Source organism: Vulpes lagopus, chromosome 12 (assembly GCF_018345385.1).
Source record: "Vulpes lagopus strain Blue_001 chromosome 12, ASM1834538v1, whole genome shotgun sequence".
Classification (NCBI taxonomy): domain Eukaryota; kingdom Metazoa; phylum Chordata; class Mammalia; order Carnivora; family Canidae; genus Vulpes; species Vulpes lagopus.
The window spans coordinates 52,988,383-53,012,949 of record NC_054835.1 but is presented as its reverse complement, the minus strand read 5'-3'; the positions used below and the strand labels follow the sequence as shown (position 1 = coordinate 53,012,949).

Below are 24,567 nucleotides of genomic sequence, written 5' to 3'. Positions count from 1 at the left end.
ATTGACAACCCCCCACACCCTCCTAGAGCTTGTCTTTGCAATGGGGCTGGGTGGGGGGCACGTATGTGATGAAGTAAAAAGGTACATCATGTAGGAACTCCATAGCATGAGTGCCGTTTAGAGAAAAAGAAAGTAAGAAAGAGGATGCTGGGAGTGCTGATGTTTTAAATGGATATTGAGATTGTTCACCACAAAGGTGGTCTGTGGATAAGGGCCAGTGGGAGGTAAGGAGACAAGCCATAGAGATGTCTGGAGGAAGAGAATACCAGATCGAGAGGGCAAAGCAGAAGCAAAGGCCCTGAGGTAGGAGCAATTTTGGCATGTTCAAATAGCAAGAAAACCCCTGGGGCTGGGGAGTGTGTGTATATTTCTGAAATATGCAAAGAAAATATACTAACTGGCTGTCATTTTCCTAAAATTTCTGAGAGAAGTGAGTGTCAAGAACACTTTCCACAGTAGGGGCAGAAGCTGGCAGCAGAGGCGTGATGGAGTGAATGTGTCTCTAAGACTACCATTTGTTGCCACAGAGGGGCCCTGGTTCTGGAGGGGAGGGATCCCCTTGTGCCACTTTCAAAATGAAGATGGTTCAGTCACTGGTCCTTGGCATGAATACACGAGCCCGCCACGAAGCCAGAATAAAGCACGCTTGTCTCAGGGCTCGGTCCCGATCCATCATGACTCCATCAAGTGCGTCTGACAGGCTCCCAATAGGGGCATCTGAGTCCAGGGGCTAGAACAAGCCCTGTCACGGAAAATTACCTGCAATTTTTCCCCTCTTGCCTAGCTGCAGATATTTTTCCATTCCAATTATCTCTCGTGAATAAGTGGGGGGAAATAATTGATGCATTTCAATTGGGCATCATGAGCATATCACAAAGGAAAGGTTTTTGGACCTCTTTTTCCCCATTTCAATGTGACATGAGCAAGAGTGAAAATAATTGCATCAGAGGGTCTAATTGCCTACCCATCAAAAGAATCGGAGAAACGGGCCCGAGTGTAAAGCCACCCATAATTTTGGCTCATGGGCTTCCATTCAAAGACCCAGTGGGAAAGGTGGTCACGAAGCGGTGCTGGACGTGGTAAGGGGGGGATGGAAGCAGGCCCAGATGAGAGGACCAGAGCGAGGTGCTTCGATTTGAAAGGTGCAGCTGATGGTCTTGAAGCCTTTTCTAGCATTTTCCTTCAAAAGCACTCCTCTCACCTGGCACCAGCTTTTTTTCTCAGTAGAAACTCAAGACTGGCATGACTTTCTCAGATGAATACAGTTGTCTTTGAAAGACCTGTTACTGCTCTTCTTTACTGAGTTGGGGTTGCTTTTCAATCCATCTTTCGATGCTTTTCAGTCTTTCAATTTTATGATTGAAAGGCTTCCTTACTGGGATGGGGAGGCTTTCTTACTGGGATGGAAATGCTTCCTTACTGGGATGGGGAGGCTTCCTTACTGTGGTGGGGATGCTTCCTTATTGTGGTGGGGAGGCTTCCTTCTTATGGTGGGGAGGCTTCCTTCTTATGGTGGGGAGGCTTCCTTACTGGGATGGGGATGCTTCCTTACCGAGATGGGGAGGCTTCCTTACTGGGATGGGGAGGCTTCCTTAGTGGGATGGGGATGTTCCCTTACTGAGATGGGGAGGCTTCCTTACTAGGATGGGTAGGCTTCCTTACTGGGATGGGGAAGCTCCTTACTGGGATGGGGAGGCTTCCTTAATATGGTGGGGAGGCTTCCTTACTGGGATGGGGAGGCTTCCTTACTGTGGTGGGGAGGCTTCCTTCTTATGGTGGGGAGGCTTCCTTACTGTGGTGGGGAGGCTTCCTTCTTATGGTGGGGAGGCTTCCTTACTGTGGTGGGGAGGCTTCCTTACTGGGATGGGAATGCTTCCTTACTGGGATGGTGAGGCTTCCTTACTGGGATGGGGATGCTTCCTTATTGGGATGGGGAGGCTTCCTTATTATGGTGGGGAGGCTTCCTTATTGAGATGGGGATGCTTCAATCTTAAGATGGTGCTTAATTAGTTTTTTTTTTTTTTTTCCTAAACCAGATGGAGCATTAACTCACATGCCTTGTTTTGTCTTAGCTCACCTCATTACTGAAGACCTGGAATGTACTGGGGGCCCAGTGGGGGCATCCAGGGGCTTATTTCCTGTCTGTGGGTACAGGGAAATTAAAAAGATCCCTGTAGGCTCTAAGTTTCTGTGATTACAGCCCCACTGGCACTATATTCTAACAAATGCAGTCAAACGTTTGGAACTTAATAAGCTCTCTTGGCTCTTCTCTGCTTGACTTTGGTTTTGGGGTCGGGGGTCGTCAGCCCCCTGAGAGGAAGCACAAGGCTGCTGCCCCCACCCCTCCGTGAATGTTCCACAGCTGCTCTTCATTTATTCCTTTCTCGACCGTCTTAATCCAACCTTTATTTCCACCCAGAGATCTGGATGTTTGAGGCCATGACAGCATGAGATGATGTATAAAGAGAAAAAAAAGCAACAATTCCAAGTTTAACTTTGACCCGCACAGGAGGAGGCACTAATATAAAGGAAGCCTTGAAAGTGCTCCAAGGAAAAGGAAGGACAGGAGTTAGGGCGGGAGCCTTGACTGCAGGATGATCATGAATTAATGGACATGCACAAACTGGGTAATCATTAAGAACTGCGTGAATGCAGGACAATAGATACATGCCTGGCGGTGAGGGTGCGTGTGTGCATGTGTGTGTGTGTGTGTGTGTGTGCACGTGTGCATGCACACTCTGGTGGAAAATGAGCAAAAGAAGGAAGAATGGATCGGAGAGCATTTGCCATCACTGGATTTGAATAGCTTTCCCATCAGTCTCCAGCTCGCTTTGCAAGTTCACTGGCATATGGTGGAAAGCCTCGGGGTGGTGGCGGTGGGGGTGGTTTCCAGGATCCCTCTGCCCCCCTGTGGAGTCCTGGGGGTGGTGGTGGCTATGTCCAGAAAGGTGGGCCGTTAATAAAACTACATCTTTCTCGTCTGGCAGCTCTCAGGGACATGAAAAATGCTCTACTCTGCCTGGGTGTAATTAAACTCTGGGCTGGAGTTTTGCCCTACAGCTTTGCTGGCAAATTCAATAATGATGAATTCAGTAGAATATTTACAGCATTAATGCGAACAGGATTTAAAAGAATATATACAGTTCACTTAATTACATTCCCTGCGACTTACCCCCCACCCTCGAAATGTTAGCTCGGCATCCACTCTCCTTGGAGCAGCTTTTCCATCTCAAAATAGCCTCTGTCTCTTCCTTTCCTCTCTCCATGGTCATTTGCTCTCTGTGTTTATCTCCAATCCTGCTTGAGATATATTTGCCCGCCTGGGTTTTTTTTTTTTTTTTTTTTTTTTGGTCATGAGATTCCCTTTCTTCCCCTCCCCGCCGTGTACTCAATGTGTAGCCACTATAACATTCCTCAGCTTTATTGGAGGTATAAAATGATTAGGCCATGTTTTCAGGGAAAAGAACTAGAAGTGACGGAGCCTCAAACTCTGCAATCTGTGTCCTCCTTGCTTTGTCTATATTTGGCGGGAGACCCTGGTTGGGCTCTTTCTCCTGGGGAAGGGGTGGGGTGGAGCTGTCCAGAATACAGAAGTTTTGCAGGTGAAAGTAAACTTTCTCTCTGGACTGGTAACTTTTGGCTCCTCTATCAACCCCTGCACCTGCAAAATTTATAGGACCTTGAATTACCATGAGCGGGGTATCCCCCCTTTCTCCGGGTGCCTGAGCTTTGCTCAGCATCCCTGGGACAGCCTTGCAAATGGGTGCTGAGCTGTCATCTGCTGAGTATCCAGCCTTGCTGGGGGCAGGGAGGGGGGGCAGTAGCTTTCCCACCATTGCAAGAGGGAACTGCTTGGGTCTGGGGTGGGAGACAGTGAGGAGAGGTTGCATGAGGCCTTGCATGCAGCAGAGAATGCAGAGTGAACTCTGGACTCGTCTCTTTGCTTTGGAGCAAAATTCGTCCGTGCTCTCTGATCCCAGAGGCTTGCTTTCCCTGGGCAAACATTTCAGTGGTTATTTCCAACCTACTGTTCTCTTTTTCGGCCAACAGCTGTCAAGACTTTATCATAACTGCGGTTTTGTCTTGATCCAGGAAGGAGCTTGTGGCGAAGGGGAGGGAAGCCCACTTCAGACGAGCTAGAGGAAGAGGAGAGAGTGCATTTTAAGGACACAGAATCCAGGGTGAGGGGATCAGCCGGGCCTCTGGGGACACTGGAATTAGGAAGTGGGAAGCCGATGGCACATGTCTATTCATTCCTCCCTGCTTCCCTGCCAAGGTCTGTCCTTTCTGCTTTCCATCTGCGTTCTTCACCCTGCAAGCCTGCTTTCTCAGCTGTGCCCTAGCCAGTTAAGGGCTCCCCCACGGCTCCTGGGTCATTGTGTCCACCGTTCAATAGAACAGTTGAGGCTGAGACTCTGGCAGAGTGGGTGAGTTGTCCCTGCCTGGTGCCCTTGACCATCTCTGGCGGGGAGAGTAGAGCACGCCTACCTCAGGCTCTCCTGCGTGGGGTGAAGGCACCCCCAGAGGATGCAGGTGGGATGGGGATCTCGGCTGCCAGCTCCCTTCCCCCTCAGGATTCTGTCTCCTGGGTGGGACCACCTGCCTTCCCAGGCACTGGGACAGGAGCAAAAGCACCATCCTCAGGCATCACTGGTCCTGTCCCCCTGCAGATCTCCCAGGGACAGGCGCCATGGCTGCAGCCAGGGAAGGGGGGTCGCTGAGGATTTTCAGAGATAATTAGGTGATGGACAGCATAGGCTCATTAGCAGGCAAAACTTTTCTAATTAAAAGACAAGGGAGAAAAAAAAAAAAAAGACAAGGGAGGCTGGAGGACGATGCTTCAGGCCTCTTGGCGGCATTATCTTTGGAGCCACTTAACGGTCAGCCAAAAATCTGCAGGAGAGTGCAGCCAAAGGAGTAGGGGGAGAGGGGTCCCTGTGCATCTGGAGAGCATCTGAAGCCACGTGGGACCAATCTCTCACCCGCTCCCTTTGCTTTGGCCTGGAGCCAAGGTTGAAACCGGGTGAGTGTTGAGTTGGAGATCTACCCATGGGGCTTTGCAGATGAGTGAATCACTCAACCCCCCCACCCCCACCCCAACGGGCACACCATTTTCAGAGGTAAAGCCAAGAATAATTTCCTGCCGGGTGCTGCCTGGCCCTCAGGCAATTATCCTGAGACCCTTGCAGGTGGATAAACCAAGTCTGGTTGGGAGTATTTACCCAGTTGCCCTGTGACAGGATGCACACGGGCATCGTGTAAATGCAGGGTGTTCAGAGGTATTCCGAGGTCCTGCTTGCCGAGGCGGGGTGGGGGGCATCTCCAAGGCCTCTGCAGGGACGGACACCACAACCGGAGAGTTTCACACGAACACACCTGTCTTCCCGGGCCCGATTTCTCAGTGTGGACTGCTGACCGACCGCCTCCCCCCACCTACCCCCGACTGCCCCATCAGAATCATCATAAACCCTGATTCAAAAATGTGATCGCTTCTCTGCTTTAAACCAATTTACAGGGCAGCCCGGGTGGCTCAGCGCCTTTAGCCTGGGGTGTGACCCCGGGGTCCCAGGATCAAGTCCCACGTCAGGCTCCCTGCATGGAGCCTGCGTCTCCCTCTGCCTGTGTCTCTGCCTCTCTCTCTCTCTCTCTCTCTGTGTCTCTCATGAATAAATAAATAAAATCTTTAAAAAAATAGATTATTAACCAATTTACATGAACAGGGTAGGTTTTTAAAATGCAGATATAGAAAAATCTATAGGGTATCATAAACAAAGAAAAGCAAACTACAAAACTGGAAACAATATTATTCCTTTTGAGTGAAAAAAAAAAAAAAAAGGAACTGTTGGAAAGGACATATTATGTCCCGGTATTAATGTGGTATTTTTTTCTGGAAGAATACATTAGAATCTGTGATGGCTGCTTACCTTGGAAAGAGACATTTGGGGCGGGGGAGGGAGGCTCCTGGTTTTCATCTCAACCCTTCCTGTTTGCATTTCTAACCACGCATCTGTGTTACTTTCATGCTTTTAAATGTCATCAGGGATTATCTGGGCAGTGGGATTACACACCATTTTCTTTTCTTGTCTCCACTCTTTTTGTGTTAAAATCAGTTTTTAAAAATGCGCTTCAAAAAAATGAACCTGTCACTGGCTGACAGTACCAGATTCTCTGAGGAGGGAATCCCAGGCTTGCATTTTTTTTTTTTTAAGCTTTTATTTATTTAAGAGAGAGAGAGAAAGAAAGGAGCAGTGGGGAGGGGCAGAGAGAGAGAGAGAGAGAGAAGCAGACTCCCCGCTGGCCAAGAAGCCTGACAAGCCCGACTCAGGGGTTAATCCCGGGACCTGAGATCAATGACCCAAGTCAGAGGCAGACGCTTAACCAACTGAGCCACCCAGGCGCCCCCCCACCATCTGTCTGTCACCCTTAAATGCAAATTGCGCTTTCCTTTGTCTTGTCATTTTTCTGCAGATCTGTTCCTCTTTGTTACGATGCTCCATAAGCCCCAAGTTCTAATCACCTCTTTGAGTTACTCATCACCGAGCTTCACTTACATATGTATGTGCTGCACATGTTAATAAAGTCTGTTTTTCTCTTGTCAATATGCCTTTTGTCTGTTTTTAAGCTCTAGGCCCCAGCTACAGAACCTAGGAGCGTGGAGGAAAAGTTATTATTTCTCTCCTATAAAAACCTGATGCTTCCCAGATCCTTTCAAACAGGCATCTTGACAAACGCCAGAGCAAATGCTGGGTGGTGCTTCCTTGTTCCTTTCTCTGCTGCCACTTGGGGAGGGCAACGCCGGGACTCATTTACTTGGGGATGCCCACTTCACGTGCACATTTCTGAGCCTGTCCCCAGAGAAATCGCTGGCCTCCTCTTTTGGAACGAGCTGGAGGAAACTCTCTCTTTTAAAGAGCTCATGTGATGAGCAGGCTACCTAGCTGATCTTCCCTATTTTAAGGTCCATTTTTTGTAATCACAGGACTGAGATCCATTGTGTTCACAGTCCCAGGGATTATGCAAAAGGTGCGCACCAGGGGGAGGACTGCTATATTTAGAATTCTGCCTAGAATGCTAAAGAGGACTTTTCTACTTTTTTAAAGATTTTATTTACTTATTTAAGAGAGAGAGAGCTTGAGCAAGGGGAAAGGGGAGAGGGAGAGGGAGAAGCAGACTCCCTGCTGAGCAGGGAGCCAGATGCAGGACTGGATCCTAGGGCCCTGGGATCATGATCTGAGGTGAAGGTTCAAGCTTCACTGATTGAACTAACCAGGTGCCCCACTTTTCTTTTTTTCCCCACCTTTAATATATTCATTATAGATTTTTGGTAGATACCTTTTGATAGATCCTAAAGGTAGCCTCTTTTTTGTGTGTGTGCTTTAAGATCATTTTATTGAGGGGTGAGAGGCAGGGAGAGGTGGGGGGCAGCTACAGCCCCTGAGCCCCACCAGGGGAAACAGGCCCCCTCCCCGCCCCTGCAGATAGTCTCTTTTTATCCACAGTAGTTTGCATCTATGTTCTTAAATGGGCATGGCTTAAAATTTATATTTATGTTTTATTTCTCTGGGTTTGAATATTAAGGTTATACCAGTATCATCCAGCGTTGCATTGTTGTCCTTCTTTTTGTCCCCCCATTAGTTCTCTGGAATAGTTAGCCTGGAACTGGGATTATTTATTCTTTGATAATTTAATAGTATAGAGGAGGGGGGGAGAAAAAACAACTTTACCTCTATACACTTATGTTGAGTGCCTGGGGCCTGTGAATTAAACGTACAAAAGACAGACTAACAGGAGAAAAGCATACAAATTTTAATTTTACATGCACAAGGGCTCCACAGGAAAATGTGAAAACCCCAAGCAGTGCTTAGGATTGAGACTTTATATACGATTTTGATGAAGGGTAACTCATTGCAGAAAAATGGCTAGATAAAGGAAAACAAAGATACAAGCTTCTAGGGGCCATGCATTGTAGGAAGAAAATATATAAGGAAACTAACAGTAGAGGAGGATTATCTAGGTAGACTCTAGTCCTCTCTGGAGTTCTCTTTCTGGTACTGGGATGGGAGACACCGTCACAAAGGGCGATTTATGCGCTGCCTTTACGCAAAGGGAAGAAGCAGAGAGTTGTTCCTGCATCTGCTGTTTCTAAGTTCCCTTTAGTGCAAAATAATCCTTATGCCAAAATTGTATATTTTGGGGTGGCTTATTCTGATCCCCTTCAATAGTCTCTATCAGTAATATCATCTTGCTGCTAAGGTGTGTATATGTGTACGCATGTGCATATACACTTCCGCCAGCACCCCCAAGGCTGTGCACTTTGGAGATGTGCTGTGGATGTTGTGCTCGCCTTATCCAAGGCCGATAATACTTCTCCATGTTTTATATTGTTCTTTCTATTGATCAACTATCTTCTCCCCTCTTTTGTGCTTTATTTGGCTTATTGACTTTTCTACATGATTTCCTCTTTTTTTTTTTTTTTTTCTCCTCACCCTTTATTTGTTTGGGAGTTTTAAATTGTTTCTTTTTTGTGACTACCTTTAATGTTTTAACATGCATAGTAGACTTAATGATGTTCAAAATTGACCGATATCTCTCCTCTCCTCCCTAGCAGTCTTTTAGGACCCTGGAATGCTTTAAGTTGGTTTACCCCATGTGGCATCCTGCATATTGTCATTTTTATAATATTTTTTAGTTCTTTTTTTTTTGATACCTCCAAATTAGCTACTATTTATTATTGTTATTGTTGTGGTTTTCTTTAAGAATCTATTTATTTATTTCAGAGAGAGAGCACATGGAGAGAGGGGGAGAGGGAGAAAATCTCAAGGAGACTCCCTGCTGAGCAAGGAGCCTGATTTGGGGCTTGATCTCATGACCCATGAGATCATGACCTGAGCCAAAACCAAGAGTCAGACACTCAACCAACTGAGCCATCCAGGTGCCCCTTATTGTTGTATATTAAAAAACAACAACAACAACAACAACAAACCCAAACCTTTAGACTTTATTTTTTAGAGCAGTTTTAGGCTCATTGCAAAACCCAACGGAGGGTTCAGAGATTCCCCATGTACTCCCTGACCTATTCATGCACAGCCTCCCCCATGATCAACACCCCCGACCAGAGAGCTGTGTTTGTTCCATTTGAAGAATCTCCGTGGACGCATCACTACCACCCAGAGTCCACAGTTTACACTAGGGTTCTCTGTTGGTGTTGTATGTTCTTTGGTTTTAGACAAATGTATAATGACATATATCTACCATTATAGCATCGCGTAGAGTATTTCTACCACCTTAAAAATGCTTTGTGCTCCACCTATCCACTCCTCCCTCATCCCTGTCCTCCTCCTACCCTGACAACCACTCATCTCTTTTTTTTTTTTTTTTAAAGATTTTATTTATTTATTCATGATAGACATAGGGGGAGAAAGAGGCAGAGACACAGGCAGAGGGAGAAGCAGGCTCCATGCAGGGAGCCCGATGCGGGACTTGATCCTGGGACTCGAGGATCACGCCCTGGGCCAAAGGCAGGCGCTAAACCGCTGAACCACCCAGGGATCCCCAACCACTCACCTCTTGATTGTCTCCGTAGTTTTGCCTTTTCTGGAATGTCATATGGATGAACATATACAGTCTGTGTTCACATATAGTCCTTTCATTATTGACTTCTTTCACTTAAGTGATACGCATTTAAGGTTTATTCGTGTCTTTTCATGGCTTGATAGCTCATTTCTTTGCAGTGTTAAATAATATTCCAGTGTCTGGATGTACTAATATCTGGCTATTTATTCATTTACCTGTTCAAGGTCATCTCAGACTCCCAAGTTTTGGCAATAATGAATAAGGCTGCTATAAATATCCTTGTGCAGGTTTTTGTGCAGACATAAGGCATATTTAATATTATATTTTCCACGGTACGTCTGTTGTATAAAGCTGTGTTTCTGCTTCTTTGCATGTCCACGGACTCCATTTATGGTGTATCATTTTCTCCTGTCACTTTTTAGATCAGTACTTCTCTAGTGGAGTATGCTTTTCCTCAAAGGATTCCCAGGGCCCAAGATCATGGGAGAGCCTGTCAGTGGGGTTTTGCATCTGTTTCTGTAAGACCCCTTTATAGAGATTTTAGCCTGGAACCGATATTTACAGTCACACCCAGGTTGGGATTTTCCAGCCCATGTAGAAGCTAGAAATTCTGAACTGTTTGAGGTGAAAGCCCATGTTTTTTGTTCTTCAAGCATTTTGTTTTCCTCCAGAAACCAAGCAGAAGCATATAATCATCCTTTTTTGTCTCTGTGCTGCTAGATGGATTTTTCTTTTCTAGTCCCTCCTCTTCTACCTAGGGACAGAATTTCGTGACTCTTGCATTCACAGAATTTCACCTCCTTCTCATGGGGCAGAAAGCCTCATCTTTGTTTGCCCCATGTGGACAGTCACACCTAGAACCTGTCCGTGGGACCTTGTTAATAATCCCTAGGCAGCATCTGAACCAGTTTTGGTGTTTCGGCTCTGGTTTATAGGTTCCTTATCATGAATGATCCCCTTTCTTTGTTGCAAGCTCAAGTGTGCATTTAAACCCTTTTGCCTATTTCATCCGTCATTTCTAGGCGTTGTGGAGGGAGACTTTGGTTTTATCTTAATCTTTAATCTTGCTGGAAGCAGACATAGCTCTAGGAGAAATGTAAATTTGCACAATTGTGCTTGTGTTCTGTCTCCAGGGCTTCAGCAGATCCCAGGCGGTTCAGCCTCTGCCCAGCAACAGGCAGTGCCTCTCCAGGGTCCCTTCCCGGAGCTTCACGAACTCCTATCTCTTTCAAAACTTGTGATTGACGTTTCCACAACTTTGACAATGAGACGTAGCTGAGCTCAGCCTGCCTTATAAATGACAGATCTATTGGAGAAGCCCAAATCAATGGTCCACATTTCTCACATCTCTCAAGGGTGGATTGTGATGTGTTGCCATCAGGATTCCCTGGGGCACCAGAGGGGAAAAAAAATGCAGATGCTTGTGTTTTGCTCCTGATTTGCCTGAATCAACTCTCTCAGGAAGGGCTGGTGAAGTTCCCTGGGGGACTCTTAGTCATATTGTAGTGTGAGAATATTTGTCCTGGGTGCCTCAGTGAGGTGGGAATGGTGAAGCCAAGTGCAAGCCTAAGAATCTTTTGGGTAAACGATTTCCTTTGAGATAGATAGGCTACTAAGGAAGAGAACCAGGCTCTTAGGTTCTGCTTGAGTACAAGGTAGGGGAGGGGGATTCGGCTCATGGTTTATCAGAAGTCTTGCCTATGCATCTGATTTTCTTTTTTGGGGGAAGGGGATAGTTTAAAGCCACTTGGTGACATGAAAAGATGGAAGGGAATGAGGACAAGAGAAAAATCTAGCTGAGCATTATTAACTTCCTTGGGGCTTATGCTAAAATGTTGCCTGAGTTTCAATTAGCAGAGCACCTTCTTCCCCATCCCTGGTTGATCATGAGTTGCCATGGCAGCAGGCACACTGGTCTCTGGACAGCCCTCCCCTGCTACCTGCTTCTGGCACAGGCAGTTCTACAGTTTGGCTGAGCCCAGACCCGACTTCTCTGTAGGCTCGGGGCTGCAGTGGCATAAAGTGGGACGGATTTTGGCGGGGAGATGAGAACCTGCCCCTTCAGGTGGTTTATGGTTTCGGGAAGATGTGCCAGGCAGCTCTGTGTGGGTCAGATGTTCTGTTCCAGCTCAGATGCTTTGGCCTGGATTCAGGAACCTTATAAGCAAAGGTACAGCAGGTGATCCCCTGGGCAAGCACAGCTCCTTGTCGCTTCCTTTAGGCACTCACGCAGTGCCTGTCTGTGGATTTCCTTTGCTTGAGTCCTCCTGGAACAGGGTTTTTCAGAGTGGATTGATTCCATGGGCTTTCTGCACTGACACTTGCTCCCACGTTCCTGGTTTGGCAAATGAGGAAGATTATGGAATCGGTCATTCTAATAGAAAGTACAAGAGGGGCAGCCCGGGTGGTTCAGCGGTTTAGCGCCGCCTCAGCCCAGGGCATGATCCTGGAGACCAAGGATCGAGTCTTCTCCCTCTGCCATTCTCTCTGTGTGTCTCTCACGAATAAATAGTCTTTAAAAAAAAAAAAAAGAAAAGAAAAAAAGAAAGTACGAGAGGAGGAACACGCTTTGGGCATAAGGTGATGTGTTTGCTTTGGTGCAAGGTAAGCAACATGTAAAAGCCCAAGTAAAGATTGCCAGTAAACACTTGCCTAGAGATCTGGGCTAGACATGACAAATTGGGAGTTCATTCTCAATGGGTTTCCATTGTATTTTTCTGGATCCTTCTTTCTCCTCTAAATTATATTCCCTAGAGTGCCTGTCACACCTGCAAACTCCTGAGCCCTGCTTGGATTCTCCCAGAAGTTCCAAGCAACTACACTTTAAAAAAAAATTTTTTTTAATGTGATTTTTGTAAAAGTCATTTAGGTCATACATATTTTTTAAATTTTATTTTATTATAACCCAAGATCCACCTTCTTAAACAAATTTCGAAGCATGTAATCCATTATCGTTGACTTTGGTATGATGTCGTACAGCAGATCTCTACAACTGATTCATCTTGCTTAACTGAAAGGTTATGCCCATTGATCAGTAAACGCTTCTCTGAAAAATATGGAATGCTTCACCATTTTGGGTGTCATCTTTGGACAGGGACCATCATCTTGGTATCCTTCCAGTTTTACTATACACACTATCGAAATGAGCCGACTTATTTATTTATTCGTTTGCTTGGGTATATATATATATATGCACATAGTTTTGCATCTCAAGTTTGAGAACCACTGTGGAAGACTATATACTTGGTCAGGGCTCAGTTAGGGTCGTCTACCATCCAGCTGCTCCCAGACAGCTCCCAGCACACAAACACGCGCACACACACTTGCACGCACACACACACACACATGCATGCATGTGCATTGCTTCAGTCCCGCACCTCCCTGCGTAGTAAGAGCTCCCATGTGGGTTGAGATAACTGGCACTCCACCTTCCAACCCTCTTTGACGTCAATCCTTTTTTACGTTCATGGTCCATCATAATCTGGACGTCGCTTGGAGAGTCTGTCTTTCTGAAGCCTTCATTTTCAGCAAGGCGTTTCTGCTTTTCGCAGAAGCTGAAGGAATATAGAGCACTCGCCAGCCACATGTCTCCCTTTTTCTGAACCTGGATGGCATTTGTTTTCCCACTAGAGACCGAGCCATTCTTCACGTGTCCCTTGTGGTTGCTGTCTGAGTAGGAACAGCATGAAAAGGTCCATTCCCAGCCTGGCAGACATTTCTGCTCTGCTGCATTTAATCTTATCATTTCACCAAGTGAGGTCACCCTTGAACATGAGGGTGGCACTGATGCTACAGGTAAGCCCCACTCCATGTGACATCCCAGGTTTTTTATTCCTGGTATCTCAGAACCAGGTGTTTTTTTGTTTGGTTTGGTTTTTTTGCTTTGCTTTTTGGCTCCGAGCTACCTCACATCAGTACAGATAGCTTTGCCCATCAGTCTTCTGTCCTATCTGACCCAGCTCTTCTGCCTTAGAAGGCAGAGGTCTCAGGAACTAAGCTTCCCACACTGGGGTCCACCTGGGGCATCCCCCAAGGCAGCTGGGCATCTGGACGTAGTGCCCCCCCTGGGGTCCTTACACAAGGACAGCCACCCTTTGAAGATGTGGTAGCCCTCAAATCCTAACCAAAATGGTAGAGGGGCACCTGTGTGGCACAGTTGGTTAAGCATCCAACTCTTGGTTTTGGCTAGGGTGGTGATCTCGGGGTCCTGGGATCAAACCCTGAGTCAGACTCTGCATTCATCATCAAGTCCACTTGGGATTCTCTCTCCCTCTCCATCTGCCTCTCCTGCTTGTGCTCTCTCACTGTCTAAGATTAACAAAAAATCTTTTTTTAAAAATTTATTTGGCAGAGAGAGCGTGTGCGCACAAGCAGGGGGAGAGGCAGACAGAGGGAGAGGGAGAAGAGAAGCAGGCCTCCCACTGAGCAGGGATCCTGACATGGGACTCGATCCCAGGACCCTGGAATCATGACCTGAGCCAAAGGTGAACACTTCACCAATGGAACCACCCAGTCACCCCCAATAAATAAGTCTTTTTAAAAATTGGTAGAGAAAGAGATGTGTCTTCCTCTAGGGAGCTGCATTGGTTTCCAGAAACCAAATTTCCCATCTGAAACTAATGATGTACTATATGTTGGGAAATGGAATTTAAATTAAAAAAAAAATTATTGTAAAAAAAGACAAAATAAATTTCCTCCTGGTCATTCCCCTTCTTACTTCTGTTGATGGCAAGTCTAGGGAGTAAAGAATGGTGCTCATTATTCTCAGCAATTAGCTGTCAGATGCTATTTCATCAAAATCATTATGTTTCAGTTTCCAAGGTGAATTTCTAAAAATTACATGTCTATGATTTTTAAAGATGTTAAATTTAGAAATGGAAATATAATGGCTTAATGAAATAGCGTTGAATACATAATACTTATAGTGTACAGATCATGTATGTATTTATGTACGTGCATGCACAGTTCATCTCTCGGTCTATCTCTCTATGGATAGATTATAAGTAATCATCCAGCACACTTTAGGGATGCTAGCAACCTACCTTATTCCCATCTCTTCGGTTGTAACATTTTTTTAGGAAGTGCAAACTGGTGTTAATGTTAATCTAAGTAAACTACATTAGATGACTAAATCTGCTATTCAAAAAAAAGAAAGAACGAAGAAAGGAAGGAAAAGGAGAGGAAAAAAAAAAAAGAGGAAATTACTTTGTATTCCAAAGCAGAATGGACCACCCTAAAGGGCACCAGCCCTCTCCTTATATTGATGGAACATCTCTATTATCTTTAGCAGCTGGTGACCCTTTGTGAAAGTTGAAAATGTCAACATGACTGAATCTTAAAAAGCACTCCCAGTACAGCCAGAGCACGGCTCTACTCCGCAAACACAGAGTATGGGGATCTGAAGGTATTTGAAAAATCTGCACCAAATCCTATCATGATCTAATTTTTTTCCCCCCTCCTCATGGCCTCCTGCCCTTTTGGATTTTAGTTAAGAACGGATTAAGTGTAGCAAGCACGCCATTAGCCTTTCTTTTTATATTTGTGTAAATTCAATACAGGCTCACTGCGGGAACCACGAAAGTATGCTTTGTGTCGTGCTCGAAGCATGCCAGCCAAGGAGGCCTGTGCCCACTCTCATCTACGCCCCACGACAGTCCCTTAGGGCAGGTAATTTAGCTCCCCAAGTGGCAAACATGGAAACTGAGTTACAGGGGGTAGGTACCAAGTGACAGCTCCAGAGACACATAAGCAGGAAATGGTTGGGCTGGGAATGCGGGTTCTCGATTCCCTAAAACCATCCTTCCTTTTCCTTCTCATGCGGTGACACCAAGAGTCCTCTGTGTCATTGCTCTGGGAGAAAATGGAAAGAGGAAAGCCTGGAGAGGTAAGAAAACAGGAATGTGCCAGAGAGTGTCACCGCATGGAAAGGATGCCCCCAGCCAGCCTGCCAGCCACTTAGACTGTGTCGACCTTGCCCCTCCCTGCCCACACCACCCCGGCATCTCTGATCGTCCATCCCCAGGGGAGGATTGGGAAAAACTACCGGACCACCTCCAATCAAATAAATTGGTGATAATTTGCAAGTGGGCACACATGTGCATATTCCCTTTGTCTCTCTCATACACACACACACATGCACACACACACACACCCGTGCACACCCATGCACATGCCAAAAAGGCGAATAAAAGGAAAACATCAGGGACTCATACCGCTTACAGCTTTCTTCCCCATTATTCCCAGCGAGGTGGCTTCGGTGTCCGAATCACTTTTACTGATCTGGTGAACAGGGAGTTGGTGGCAGAGGTAGCAGACCAGTACCAGGGCTGCCGAGCATGTTTGCCATGTGCCCCTCTGATGGCACCAGCGGGTTTTTCTCTTCCCAGCCCATCCCTCCCCACCTGCAAGTCAGACCTTGGCCGAAGTTTACCTAAATACGGTGTGACCTGTGTTCTTTTGTGTGTGTGTGTGTGAAGGGCACCCATGAGTCTGGGAGAGTGGCTTTTCTGTATCGGTTTGGTCCCCGTTCTTGTAGAGCTTCTTTTTTCTTAACAGAGTCGGTGGCTGTGCTGGTTTACCTTTGCACTCTATCTGAAATGTTTCTTGAGCAGATTAATAGCATGAGAATATTGCTTGGAAAATAATTAACTAATTAAGAAAACAAACTTTCAGAGACACATTTACATAATGTGTAAATTATTCGCATCTCAGTGATGTGCGAATCTTAGCTCTTATAAGCCCAGGCTGATGGGAAATCAGCCCACCCAGCCCATGAATGTCCTTGACGTGGCTTCGCCTTTCCAGATTTGAAGGGCTACTCTAACAACAGAGGTTCTTCTCCACCTGTAAGAATACAGGTGCTTCTGCCCTGTGCAGGTTCTGTGGCCGAAGATACTTTGCCACCACCCATCCTCTCCCCCCAGACAAGAGACTCTCTCTGCTGATCCCTGTGGGGTGCTGTGTCATTTGCTCTCGCCCTCCCACCCTCTGTCTGCTGGAACGTCTTCCTGGATAGTAAACTCATCTGCTAAGAAGCAACTCATCCACTTGTCCCAAATAATGCCTTTGTTATTCTTCACGTGGCTCTTCTCGAATCTGACCAGTGCCTAGGAGGCTTCGGTCTTGGCCAGGGTGGGCTTTCTCAAGGCAAAGGAGAGGACAGCATAGGACGACACGGTGCCTACTTGGACACGCTGGCCTTCTCCTAGACTCCTCCTGAACCTGCTCATCTCTGGATGGGCTTCTGGACCGAGTTGAAATGTGAGTGGCCAAGGACCAGGACTGGCTGGGTTGAGAAGATGGGCTGCTTTCTTGGGCTGAGTGGTTAACGTGGCCAGCACTCATGACCAGAGGACCGTGTAGGGAAGTGGGGATTTGCACTAGGTGAGAGGGTGGCCCCGAGTCTGAGCCTGTAGGTCAAGTTCAAGTGAGTCCTCTTGACCCTTGAATGTCTGTTCCATGTTGCAGCCTGGGGTGAAGTATAAAGAGGATGGCACTAACAGTCACCTGAAGCTGGCCAATTAATTTGGAATTGCAGGGTTCTTGCAGAGACCAGGGGGAAGCAGGGCTAGGAAAATACGAGGTGCTGAAGAGCAGAGACTGTCAGGAGCGTTCTGCCCAGGGGGGTCTTGGAAGGGTGCCTGACAGCATGGGGGCTGACGAAATGGGGCATTCTCACAGCCTGTTGCTGGGAAGGATACTGTTGCTATGTGACCCAGTGGTTCTCTCGGGCCAGCCAGTGGGGGGTACCAGCTGCATCAGCCCCCACCCCAGAGCTTCGGGGACACTCACTGGCAGCCTCCTCCCTGGGAGGTGCATACCTGCTAGGTCTGCTGCCAAGGCTGGGAATCTGGCTTTTTAAAATTTTTCAGGTGTTTCCAACCTGAGGCCTGTTTCCAGAAGCTCCAATCCAGTCCTTTTAGGAGACTTCCCTGGCAACAAGTCTCCTCCAGCAGGTGCATCCTCCCAAAACCTCTTCCTGTCTCTGCTTGCCAGCAAGCACAGGGAGCTCTGAAGCTGCAGCAGGCACAGGGGTTGGGTGCATCCTGAGACACCTGCATGGTCGAAGGAGACTTTCTGCCCCAAATGCTCTGGAGGATTAGTAGGTCGAGGGGCTTTGGGTTTTTAGTGGAGGTGGAGGCTCTGCCAGAGGATAGATCGTGGTGATAGGAAAGGCTGGAACCAGGCCTAAACACACGATCAGGAGCTCAGGGTGGGACTCTGTCCTGCTGCTTTACAGCTGGATCATCCCCAGGATCATTCAGTAGCCAAGGGCTCCCTATTTCAGTCAGACTTCTGTTGATTGCTGGTGGCAGGAAGCAACTCAATTAGCCGAAGCCAAATCTGCTTTGAGTTGCTCACTAGTGGGGAGAGGTACTGAGAGTTCATGGAATCGGGGGGTGTGGGAGCTATAGGAATAGGCCTCAGGCCTACATAGGGAGGGCCAGGGTCCATGGGGTAGTATCTGCAGACCAAGGACTCCGACTGGCTGGCTCGAATCATACAGTTCAGCCTCTGAACTGACCACTGTGCTCTGCAGCCTCAGTCAGGCTTGGGGTCAGCAGTTGGGTTTACAGAGACCTCAGGCCAAACACCCAACCTTCACTGTCTGAGCTCTGAATCCACTTTAAGATGCAGTGGAGGCAGAGAGGAATAAAAACCCCACCCTTGTTACCAGTGAAGATTGGCTTAGAAGCCACAACTTTGATGTATATCAGAGTAGGATTTATGAAGGTGGACTGCAAAATTAGGCCAATTTACCCACCAACTCACAGATACACGAGGGGACTCCTGAACCTCATAGCATAGAGGCCTAGGCGAGAAGTGGGGCACCATGGTCCTCACATTCATCTCTCAAGAAACTCACTGTCTCCATGGGGAGGTCTGGAGTGTGGAACAAAAGGCCAGACGTATTTAGGGGCAAGTCCCTCCTCATGGAAACAGGAATGGGGAAGAAGTATTTCATACACCACCCAACAAGGAGTAGACCAGTCAGTTCCATGAAGGAGGCAGAGCTGGGAAGAATGGCCGGGCGGCTAGTTGAAAGGGAGAATGTTGAGGTAGGTCGCTGAGCTAACCAGTTCCTTACCCGTAACATAGGATTTGAAAGAACCCACCTCATAGGGTTGTTTCTAGAATTAAAGAAGATAAAAAGTTGGGGCACCTGGGTGGCTCAGTGGTTGAGCATCTGCTTTTGGCTCAGGGCATGATCCTGGGATCGTGTCCTGCACTGGGGTCCCCGCAGGGAGCCTGCTTCTCCCTCTGCCTGTGTCTCTGCCTCTCTCTGTGTTTCTCTCATGAATAAATCAACCAATCAATCAATCAGTCTTAAAAAAAAAAAAAAGATAAAATTTCTCCAGGTGGTTATACATATGGGGTCTTGTGTGGTACAGAATAGGAACTTAGTGATAGTTGAACCTGAATCAGGGAGGGAAAGGAGGTCATGAGGCAATGTCCTGAGGTCCTCCTCTTGGGCCGCCCTGTGTCACAGCAGGGTTGGTGATCACATGAGCCTCTGAGAGTTAGATTGTCCTTTCTTTGGGTTGTCATCTACAGCCCATGGAACTGCTCTTCCCTCCTCTTTTTTCTTTGTCCCCTGGTGAGGATGAGGTCAAAGTAGAGTCTTCTGTTAGGAGGTACCTCTAATAGTCTGCAGAAATAGTCTACAGTGAGATTTGTCTGGTTCCACCCACTGCACAGTGTTTCCTGGAAATCCAGGTGCACTGAACTCAGGTTGGTCCATTGTTTTTTCCAGCCAGGCTGGTCCGGATGGGTCATGCAAAGCTCAGAGTTTTGGGGGAGAGGACATGCTTGCAAAGGTCAAGGCAAACCATTGTATGGACACCATGAGGGGGCCTTCCCCATAGGATATGCCATTCTGTCTTGGTGGTCACTCTCTGGACCCTTCTTTCGAGTTAGCCAAGCTGACCAGTGACTTCCGTGGTGATTCACATGTAGCTGGATTATCCACACCAGCTGCTGGGTAGATCCAGATAATTAACTCCCTTGGGGAACAGAAAGGCTTTGGAACAACTCTCATGAGGGCCACTGATGACCAAGAGATATGAATCTTAAAGAAATCTTAAAAATCCTGCTTTTAATAGTCTGTATCAGCGGCCAGTAGAGGACAGCCTGCAGGCTAAATCTGGCCTGCTACGTGTTTTTGTGAAAAGAGTTTTACTGGAACACAGACATACCAACTCCTTTATGTATTGTCTTGGCCTCCGTGGTGCTCCAACGGCAGAGCTGAGTAGTTTGCCAGAAAGATGGAATGACCTACAAAGTCTAAAGTATTTATTATCTGGACCTTTACCAAAAAAGTTCGCTGACCCTCGAGATGTGTGTCCATATGATAGGCATTTGGATAAATAAATGCTGGTCTGTCAATGGATAGGATGTTTCAGAACGAGGGTCTTAACCCTAAATAAAACCATAAACTCTGAAAATATGCACAAAATGCTCTGTGTAGACGTGTGGGCATCTTTTTGGGAAAGAGCACCGTTGGCTTCCATTATCCATTTCACAAATATTTAAATTTAAATTCCACAAATATTAAGTACCTCCTCTGTGCTAGGCACTGTGCTTGGCACTGTAGACACAATTGCGAGCAAGATGGACTCAGGCCCTCAGGGTGCTCACAGACCCAGCAGGTGGTAGGCATGCGCACAGACAGTTAAGTGGATCCATGAGAAAATGGCTAAATATCATGGAGGCCAGGCTGCAGAGGAAACTCTGCCCCCCTCAACCCTGCACACCACCACCATGTACATGTTCTTTCTTTTTTCTTTTCTTTTTTTTAAATTTTATTTACTTATTCATGAGACACACACACAGAGAGGCAGAGACACAGGCAGAGGGAGAAGCAGGCTCCCTGCAGGGAGCCCCAGGCATGACTGGATTCCAGGACCCCGGGATCACGCCCTGAGCTGAAGGCAGAAGCTCAACCACTGAGCCACCCAGGTGCTTTCTAACATAGCATTTAAATTGAGCCTGAAGAAGGAAAGGCTCAGAAACCACCCCGAAGATAACATTTATATCACGGAAGTCTCAGAACAATAAATATTGACCCTCACAAGTTCAACAACCAACATTTAGCCAATTGTAAAGTGCCCGTTTATAATTCCTGCCCGGCTAGCTTTTATTACTCTCTGCCCCAAAGCTCACTGGAGACCTGGAAGGTAACTGGTTGTGTTGGACTTTGAAATGATTAGGACAATCAACCTATCTCTTCTTCTTTTTTTTTTCTTTTTAAAAAATTTTATTTATTCATGAGAGACACAGAGACACAGGCAGAGGGAGAAGCAGGCTCCATGCAGGAAGTCTGATGTGGGACTCGATCCTGGGTCTCCAGGATCATGCCCTGGGCTGAAGGCAGGCGCCAAACTGCTGAGCCACCCAGACGTCCCAACCCATCTCTTCTAATAAACAAATCTTGAGTGTATATTCTTGGTTCTCTGCTGGGCTACTGGAAATCCTACACTATTCCCCACCTTACCTCTAGCAGGTCGTGGAAATTTTTTTTTTTTTTTTTCAGGTCGTGGAAATTTGGTTGAGAGCCATTATGTGGGAGAACGTATTATGATCTGGAGTATATTCGCACTTGACTGCTATGTGAAGTCACATTTCAGAACTGCAGGATCCACCTAAATATGTGTGTCTCATCTCTACGGAGACAGTATAAATATAAAGAGGATTGTCAGGATTTTTATGAAGGTGGTCCTCTCTGGGCAGTGAAGGATTTTTTTATTTAGTTTCCTTCTGCCCTCATCAGTATTTTCTGCATTTCCTATAACGTATGGGGAGTTCCTGTATTGTCAGAGAATATTTTATACATTTAAAGGGGGAAAATACTGCTTTTCATTTTAGGGTACAAAGAGCAGTCGATTCTGGGCAAATGAGTTTGCTCCTCACGTACTGAATGTTCTCATTTTATGAACAATTCAAACGTGCCGTCCCCTGAAGCTCATCTTGGGGAGTTTCTTGCACTAGAAATAGCCTCTCTCACTCCTATTCACCCTGGATGAGTGATCATGGAGGTCAGCTGTGGCAGAGCTTAGACTCGGCGCTGGAAGGAGCCCTGAAGTTTACCAAGTGAGCTCATTTACCATTGTAAGAAGCTAAGACCTTTAGAGGTTGGGACTTGTGTAAGGTTATATACAGAAAACTGGGGATAGAGTTGACCTGAGAATCCTATGCCATGGTTTAATTATTTAATTGTGGCTTTCTAAAGAGAGCAGGAAGCTTGGTGCCGATTTCATATAGACCAGTGTATCGAAGACATGGGTGTCCAAGGATGTGGGTAAGGCTCCCCTGTGGTAGTTTCCCCTACTCCTTCCTTCCCTCTCTCCCTCCTTCTCCCCCTCCAGCGGCTTAGCTTCTGAACTCCTTGACTATGTTTGGGAATCTCTCTTCCTCCAATTTTGGGAGTCTTGGTGGAAGACAGAGCCTATCTCTCACTATAGAAGTTGGGTTTCCAGCCTCTCTTGCAGCTAGAGCTGACCTTGGCTTGGCCAGTCGGTTGGGTCTGATAGCAAAGACATTCTGGCAGGACTGACTAGCATTCAGTGCCAGGGACCTAAGCTGGGGCATTTGATGGCCAGCACTAAGGACAGAAGTGCTGCCACAGGGGTATGTGGTGGCATTTTGGTGGAGCAGGAGTCCTGGTCTCCCTTAGCTCTGTCGGGGTGCCAGGGTGGATACTGTGGCCTTCTGGGGTTGGTTCCATGAGTCTCCCTCCTCCTATACTTCTGGTTAATTGACATGGCTTCTGTTGCCCTTCACTGAGGCCTGTGCCTGATAGACTCTCCCTGTTGAACATGGACGTGGACTTAAATTCTCCCTAGCATTCAGGTAAAGTCTCGGCTCTCTGACCTTCTTGTAATAAAGACAACAAACCATAAATCCTCAGACTTATGCTTATCTTTTCCTTTCTGTGTTGTTATCTCCCATGATTACCCTGCATGCCAGGGTCAACTGTTTGTATCCTGAAAAGAAAGAAAATCCCCCAAGCCAGAAATGTTTGCGCAATGTGAGTCTCACGGGAACTTTGATTCGCACTGTGTTTTCCATTCAGTTGCATGGCCTGTGGCAAGAGGAAGATTTTGTTTCCTCTAGTAGTTTGTGGACTGTAGTGCTCTTAGCCCTGGCACCTGTGTGCTGTCTTGGCTGTAGCAGCTGACAGCGTTCCTTGTTAGGGTCAGGTTCTGTTCCTGGTTACTAAATCCTAGGACAAGAGAGGAAATGGGAGATAAAAATAGATGGAGTATTTATGTAGACATAGATTCTGTGTAGACCCTGCATAGACCCTATGGGACCCTATAGAGGTGCTGCATAGACCATGCATAGACCCCACAGAGACTCTTCTAGACCTGCATGGACCCTACAGAGACCCTGCATAGACCCTACAGAGACCCTATACAGACCCTGCATAGACCCCACAGAGACCCTGCATAGAACCTACATAGGCCCTGTATAGACTCAACATAGTCCCCACAGAGACATTGCATTGACCCTGCATAGACCCTACAGGGACCTACAGAGACCCTGCATAGACCCTAATAGACTTTACATAGACCCTGCATAGACCCGACAGAGACCCTGCAATGACCCTACAGGGACCCCACAGAGACCCAGGGAAGATGAGAAGGTACCTTGATTTTAGGGAATTAATTTTTCTCTCAATTCTTTGGCTGGTGGTTGTCTTTCCTTATGACAACGGACCATATCTTCTCAAAAATAGGATTGTCATTTGTTAAGGAGACGAAGCTTTCTATCAAGACAATATGATGACTTTTCACCTTCTAGTCTTAAATTCCTTTGCCTTCCCCACTGTTTGGCAGAGTCATATGTATTCTTAGGTCCCCAGATAGAACTAAGGATCCAGTCTATCCCTGTGCATTACCTCGATACATCTAACTGGGCAGTAATAGTTGGAGTGACGTAAATGTAGAGAGTGAGGAAGTATACCTGGATTAAGTAGTACTTATGCGATCTAAACCGTTAATTTTCAAAATTCAATCTATATCAGAATCACCTTGGGGGTGAGGGTGAGAGAGAGCACATGGCAGATTCCTGGGGCCCCCTCCCACAGGTTCTGATCAAGAAGCTCCAGGATGGGCTCCAGGAGTTGGTGTTTTATAATCTCCCACCATGACCCAGTGATGGATGGTCTTTCCTCCCACTTGGAGATACAGTGGTCTAGGGTAGTAATCTTCATCCTCAGAATTAGAGAGGATGATATAACAGCATTACCTCAAAGGGGGAAAGTAAGCCCAACAACTATTAGGTTAATATTGGCTGTTGGACATGAGCCCTGAAATGGGTGCTATTCTCCTGGATGCCTCCTCCCTGATTTGATAAGTGACAACCATTCAGTGAAGTGTGTGGCTCCCATCTTTCTGCGGTCGGCTGAGAGTCCTTTGCAAAGCTCTGATGAGCACTGGTGTTCTCCAGAATGCCCTGATGACCATGCTGGGACTTTTTTTTTTTTTTTTTTTTTTTTTTGCAGCAAATGTCTTTCGCTGGTGGACTCCCCCAAAGCTATCATGATCTCTTTCCCACGGGGACATTTGTGCTAAGCACACACATGATGCAGGGTGGGCTGAGAGCCAGAGAGAGGGCTCTGGAGCCCACTTGGGATTTATTTTTAGACCACAGTCAATTTACCAGGAATGAGTTCATGTTGATTAATGGGTTGGTTGTGCCTTCAAAGCATAAGCACTGACCTGGTAGGTGGACGTTTTAATCTTATTAGAGATTTTGGCTCCCTTGACCAAGTGTAGAAATTATTCCCTTTTAGATATTTGGAACAAGCCATGTTTTAGTGAGTGGTTTGCTTAATAGATGAGAAATCTTTTCGCTAAGAGTGAACCCATCTCTTCTTCTGATGTACATTTAATTTTTACCAATTACGCAGATCTGTTTGTGCCTGTGTTGTCGCCAAGCAGTTGCTTGCTTAATCGTAAGCATCGTAGGTGAAGCGTGGATTACTTTCAG

General features: G+C 46.7%; 1 protein-coding gene, 1 long non-coding RNA gene and 1 pseudogene across 3 annotated transcripts in view; 2 read left to right on the top strand and 1 right to left on the bottom strand.

The window, feature by feature from the left end:
* Window positions 1-24,567, top strand: part of SLC39A11 (solute carrier family 39 member 11) — a 328,137-nt gene that overhangs the window by 158,069 nt on the left and 145,501 nt on the right. The window lies entirely within an intron of this gene.
* Window positions 4,148-6,599, top strand: LOC121472920. Its single transcript, XR_005983031.1, has 2 exons — window positions 4,148-4,181; window positions 6,469-6,599. It is a non-coding gene; the product is annotated as an uncharacterized LOC121472920 (long non-coding RNA).
* LOC121474325 lies at window positions 12,623-12,721 on the bottom strand (annotated as a pseudogene).